This window comes from Phaenicophaeus curvirostris, chromosome 12, assembly GCF_032191515.1.
Source record: "Phaenicophaeus curvirostris isolate KB17595 chromosome 12, BPBGC_Pcur_1.0, whole genome shotgun sequence".
NCBI lineage: Eukaryota > Metazoa > Chordata > Aves > Cuculiformes > Cuculidae > Phaenicophaeus > Phaenicophaeus curvirostris.
The window spans coordinates 19,808,277-19,814,243 of record NC_091403.1 but is presented as its reverse complement, the minus strand read 5'-3'; the positions used below and the strand labels follow the sequence as shown (position 1 = coordinate 19,814,243).

The 5,967-nt window shown below is 48.9% G+C and overlaps 1 long non-coding RNA gene across 1 annotated transcript; it reads left to right on the top strand.

Annotated features, from left to right (window-relative positions):
- Nucleotides 1–386: 386 nt before the first annotated feature.
- LOC138725652 (uncharacterized) lies at nucleotides 387–4,746 on the top strand. The gene is made up of 3 exons (XR_011338281.1): nucleotides 387–612; nucleotides 3,155–3,286; nucleotides 4,663–4,746. It is a non-coding gene; the product is annotated as an uncharacterized lncRNA (long non-coding RNA).
- The last annotated feature ends 1,221 nt before the right edge of the window (nucleotides 4,747–5,967 follow it).

Below are 5,967 nucleotides of genomic sequence, written 5' to 3'. Positions count from 1 at the left end.
CACCAGCTCTGGATCCACTTGGACCCACCTGCCACCCTTAGCTGCAGCTCACCCTTTCCATCCTGTGAAGAGGACATGCAGGCACAGCTTCTGGAGCGTTTCTAAAGCCGTTTTTGTTCAGAAATTCCTGTTGTTGTTTTTGCTGACCTAAGCAGGCTGTATCTTTTCCTAATGTTTCTGACGTTTCTCACAGAGTAATCTATTAATGTCGCAGACAAGGATTCTGCTGACTTCAGTTTGGCTTCTGTTTCCCATTGGATGGACTCCTGTCTTTATGGGCGAATGCTTCAGGCGAAAAGAGAGGAAAGAACCCCAGCCCCCGAGCTAACTGAAAACAGGCCCAAAGGGAAGCTCTTTCCAGCCACATTCCCTCTCGCTGGCTGGCTTCTGTTCTGTGCTTGGGGACGTGCCAGACTTCAGTGCCTCCATGCTTTTGATTCCTGTTTATCCCCGGCAACATGATTGTCTATAATTATATATAATCTCCCCCTTGTTTACTCTTCTTCCTCCAGGTCTGAACGCGAGCTCGATGGCAACTCTGTGCTCTGTCTGTCAAGGCTCCAGCTCCAGCTCCAAACTGCTTCTCGGCATCCTCCACCTCCTTTTTCAAAAGTAACAAAGCCATTTGCCTTCCTCCCACCCCTTCTCTGCTCTCCCCAGCGCTCTCCCTGGCGCTCCCTCCCTCCCCCTCGCTGGCACTGGGGTTATTTATACAGAATGTGGAAACAATTTGCAGGAAAGCGAACAATGTAACCCGGAGTGAGGGAAGGGAGACAAGTTTATTGTGTGCACTTAGAGCCCCAGAAGCAAAACACTGCTTTTTAGGGGGAGGAGGGGGCGGGCTGCTTTCCTTTCTTTCTGCTCTTCCCTTCCAACATCTCACTGAGCCGCTTTCCATTTGCCAGAGTCGGGTCCAAACCAGAGCAACCAGATCTGAGTGTGTGCTTTGGAAGGAGTTCAGATTGGATCCCTCCCTGCATCACAGCTTGATGAGGCAGTATCTGTGTACTTAATCCTCTCGGAGGTTTTGCTCTTGGATCATTTCTGCTCATGGATTAGCATTAATGAAGAGCATGTGTGCTTGAGAGGTCCTGGTCCAGGCCTGGAGAGCTGTAGCGTTGCTAAAGCACGGTTTTCTGCCTGGGTGTTGTACATAGCTATTCCAAGGAACAGTTAGGCTGAAAGAGAAGATTCCTTGGCACTGAACGTGACAGGAACTTTTTTCCAAACTTCAATTTCAGTCTTTCTCCGCTCACTCACTTAGCATTACACTTCCAGATCATCCCAGGTCCTTGCTGGCACCAGTGAGAGAGCATCTTTTTGAGTCATGGAGTTTGCTTTAGTGCCCAGTGAAGAGCTGAGCTGTGCTGGAGCTTGGGAATGAGGCACATGCCATCCTCGGGGTTGCAGGGTGTAAGCCATGGGACGCCGAACCAGCACTCGGTGCCATTGAGCAGGTCTGAGGTCTTCAGATCTCACTTTGCATTGGAATCAGTTACTGCAAAGTCCTCAAAAAGAACTAATTCCTTTTGGGGAAATCAGTATTGGTTTGCAGAGGTGAGGAAATGTTCTCTGCAGGTTGCTTGTCCAAGCAGAGTGGCTGCCTTGGCAAACTCCTCCCTTCCTGGGAGCTTGCAGCCTCCCTTCTCAACAGCCTCAATACTTGGGAGGTGTTCTGTGCAAGTTGTGCTGAGCTGGTAGGGCAGGGCCAGGAGCTGCCAAGCAGGACATCATGTTCCTCTCGAAACTGGGCAAATTTCTGGCTGTGAGCTAGTGCAACAGGTAAACCGCCATCCAATCACACCAAGGGACAGCGAGAAGGAACCTGCAGTGGGCTATTCCTCCCTGAGATCTTATTTTCTCTCCAACTTCCAGTGCTTACGGCTCCCCAGGGTTTGTCCTTTACACAAAGTGTGAATGTCAGTTTATATTTGTTCTGTAAAATGCCACATCTGCCCTGCCACACGGAATGGCAAGTGTCTCTTGGTAGACTGACCCTGCTAAAGCTAATGGAAACTGTTCCAAATGCTGCTGCTGCTCCCCTTCTTTAGCCAATTCTTCTCCTGAATCAACAACTTCAGGTGTAAAATGCAGGAAGGGCTGCAGTAAAGGTATTTCGGCAACCTGTGTTTTCCAGGCAGGGGCAGTTCAGCTCGTCTCTTTGGATTTTTCTAATTTTCACTAACTCTCGGAAGTGCTGAGGAACAGCAACAGTTTCTGCTCTCTCCCAAGCCAGACACCAACACTGTGGGCTGGAAGCCTGCAGCTGAGAGCAAAGAGTGGCTGTCGCAGTGCGTGGCTCCCTGTCAGCTGAGGCAGGGCCCAGATGTAGCGGTGCAGCTCCTTTCTGCCAGCTGAGCCCCACACGCCGGCTGTGGCCCAGCAGCGCCGTGGGTCTCAGAGGTATTGACTGCACCTACACCAGCGTCTGTGAGCGCATCGTGCTCCTCAGCCTGTCTGCCTCCCAGCCGTGCTGCTGCCTCTCAGAGAGCCGGTGGATGCTTGCAGCCTGCCCAGGCTTGCCACGCAGTGTGCCTGGCCACTAGCCCCACACTGGGCTACTGAGAGTGTTTTAAATGCATCGGAGTCTGGCGAGTCCCCTCCGGTCCCTCCTGCAGCCAGGAGGCCGCGGGCTCAGGCCTTAAGGACAGCAGCTCTGGGTTTGGGGTTAGTCTCTGCGCAACCCACCGAAGGCAACAGGGGCAGGCAGACATTTCCAATCTCTCTCTGACTCCCAAGGGTCCTCCCCTTACTCATGGAAACATGTGGCCTTGATTTAAACTACACGGAGAACTCTCAACTAAGCAGCTCACGGCTGCAGTACACGTTTGGGCAAAGTGGAGTCTTGTAGCTCTACCTATAGGGACTTGAAAATGCAGAGGCCAGAGGTATCCGTGTAATTTCAAGGAAACAGTCATTGGAGCGCCCGTGCTTTTTCTCTTCTGGTTCTAAATGTTCAAACTCCCATAGAAATGTGGGGAAAACTCTCCTTGGAATGATTGTGCTGCTGGAGCCATTATTGCCTTTTCGGAATTTCCTCTTTCATCTTTTTCTTTTTTTAATTATTTTTAGGGGTATTTAGATGAGGACAGATTTGCATTCTTCTCTTCATGCTGCTTGCTTACCGTCTGAAATCCTCATCTGTTCTTTGCAGTTCCCAACACAATTGCGAGCAATATCCTGAACAGAGCCTTCTAACTTCAGGTGAAGAAAAGCAACAGAAGCAGATGGGCTTGTAAACAGCAGAGATCTGGCTCTCCCACAGAGGTCCTTGTGGAGCAGAATGGTTAGCAAACACTGAGCAACTTTCATTTGCTGGGCTGAAATGTGATAATCTGGGGAGGGAAGGACAGCGTAGGAACAGCAACTATGGTGTTCTGGCATAGGCAGCTATTCCCGGGAGAAGCTGTTCATGTTAGAACTTGCTGCAAATTGGAGACTATAGGAAAGCGGGGTGCGTTTTCTAGCATCAGGGCATTTGTGGGTGATGAAAACAAGATTTCCATCAGCCCTTTTACACTAGAATTTTAGTCTTGGTTCCCAAAGGAGTATCCTACTCTTTCTGTCCTTTCTCCCTCCCCTGGAATTATTTCTGAAACTGTCAGTCAATCGGGTTGTAATTTCAATGATACAAAATTGCCACAAGTTACCTCAAGGTTTGCAGCTGGGTGAATGAAAAAGTAGAGTCCTCTCTGGTGGAAGAAACCCCAACTACGTCTCTGGCCGGCGAAGCAGCAGCTGGCCAGGCAGCACACATGCTGCTGCAAACTAGTGTGTGCTGCCCTTTGTCCAGCCGAGCACATACAGGACGTGGAAGTGAGCAGGAATGCTCCAGGGCAGGGCGGGAGGAAGGAGATCTGCGGGATCTAATTCCATAATAAACTGGCTTGGATACTTCTGCTTCTCAAGGATCCACTTGTTGCTGCATGTGTTCCATTAGAAGAGCGACAGTGAAGAGAACCAGGGTGTGTCAGCCTGGTGTGTGAAGTATAGCCGGTCTGTCTGTCCTGCCATGTCTGCTCCCGCAGGCACCAAGGGGAGAGTTGCAAGGGGAATGGGGAGCAAAGCCTAGTGCTGACATAACCTGTCAGGGCCACCAGGCTGGGTGTTGGCAAATCTCCAGGTCCATCTAGCTGCCCCCAAGAAGGAGCACTTCCCTGAAGGGAGACAGATCCCTGGCTACATAAATTCTGTGTTTTCTTGTCCTTCCCTTACCCTCTGTAAAAGAGTAAAGCAAGCAGACAGGTGTTTTCCCCACTTAGAGGGTTAGGAACTCCTCCTCACTCTTCTCTCCTGCCTGGGCATCTCCCCTGCCATTTCTAGCCATCCTTTGCTGAGCAGTAAACCCGGGGGGATTTGGTTGCTTAGCCAGGAAATGAATGAAACAGGGCAGGGAAAGAAAGAAAACAGAGTAAGGAGGCTCCCTGATTTAGTTTATTGAGCCCAGGGAGATTTCCATAAACCACATGGTATCAGGTGTACAAGCAATGAAAGATGATAACCAGCGTGGAATAATGGAGCAGCCCAAAACTCCCACAGCCCAGTGAGTCTCCTGAAATGTTGGAGAGGCTTAAACAGCAATTTAGTGTGTACCAGCCCCTCCACCTTGTTCCTGTTGAGAAGAGGTTCTGATTCACATCATGTGTTTTCTTCCTTGGACAGGGAGATGACAGCAGATCCTGTGCAGTGCAAGCATCGTGGAGAAAAGAGACCTCTGAAGGATGGTTCCAGGTTGGGATTTTAGAGAGGTTTGTGCTTAAGCTTGGGTTGAAGAGCTGGTGTCTTTATTTTTCTTAGGGATCGATAGGGGAGAGATTACTGAGTCTCAGTGTAAAATGATTAGGATCTGGAACAGATTCCCAAAAAGATGTGTAGGGACAACTGAACGCACAAAGCAACTTTCCACTGGAGTTCATCCAGACCCAGATAAAGCCTCTGAAATGGGCAATGTTTTAATGAAGTACACATGTCTGGGGACCCAAATTACAAGAAAAAAAGTAAGAGGGGTAAGAGATAATGCTTCCTCCATTTCTTAGAAAAGTAGAAAATGCCAAAAAGTTAGTTGTTTTCCTAAGAATGTCTTGGCCCCACAGGTTAAGATGATCCCCAGAACCTGACACTTGCAGAACAAGTGGCTCATTTCATCCTGGCCCAAGCAGTTCTGGCATTTCTAGGGACACCTGTAATTCCAAGTAGTGCCCTTGGAGGCTAACTGAAGTCTGAAAATATTTGGTGGGTGGGCTAGAGTGGGGTTTAATTATGTGTTTAGATCTGCATTGCTTGAAGCATTAATTTTGCCTGGGAAGGGAGTCTGTAGTATTGGGAATGACACCTTTACTCCACTTAGATATGGAGACTGAAAATCAACTGGGACTGGCAAAAGCCCATCATCTGCTATGGCAGATGGAAATGAGTTCTGAATTAAAAGCCTCTTTTGTTTATTTTGGTCCCAAAATAACTGGACTCGGCGTAAGGCCTGATTCCCTGAGAATGGGTGCTCAGCAGTTTTTGGACTCTCAGGCTGTCAGAAGGAAGCTGTCCAAAATGGAAACTGTACCTGTCTGAACATTGGTTTGCCTCATTTCCCTTTTGTGCTTTGTGTGTCTCTTTCTTCAGGCAGCTTTCCGGAGCAGAGTTACTCTTTCACTTGTTCCCCTTTGCCTCCTGCTGAGTCAATTCCTTTATTTTCCAACATTATTTATACTGTAGTCACTCCTGGAATCTGGGGGATCTTCCTCAGGAGTCTTCTGAGCTGACTGCCAACTCTCCCACTAAAGCTTTTCATTCGTTGTTATAGAGAAGAATAAAAAGTCAGAAAAGTGCGCTTTGACATCCATTCAGGTGCCATTACCCTGTAATTCCTTCAAAGCTCTAGATGCATTTCTAGTCACTGAGAAGTGCTGGAGTGGGGAGCCTGTGGACTAAATTGGTGCTGGCACATGAAAGAGAAGCAAGTGTTGTGGCCTG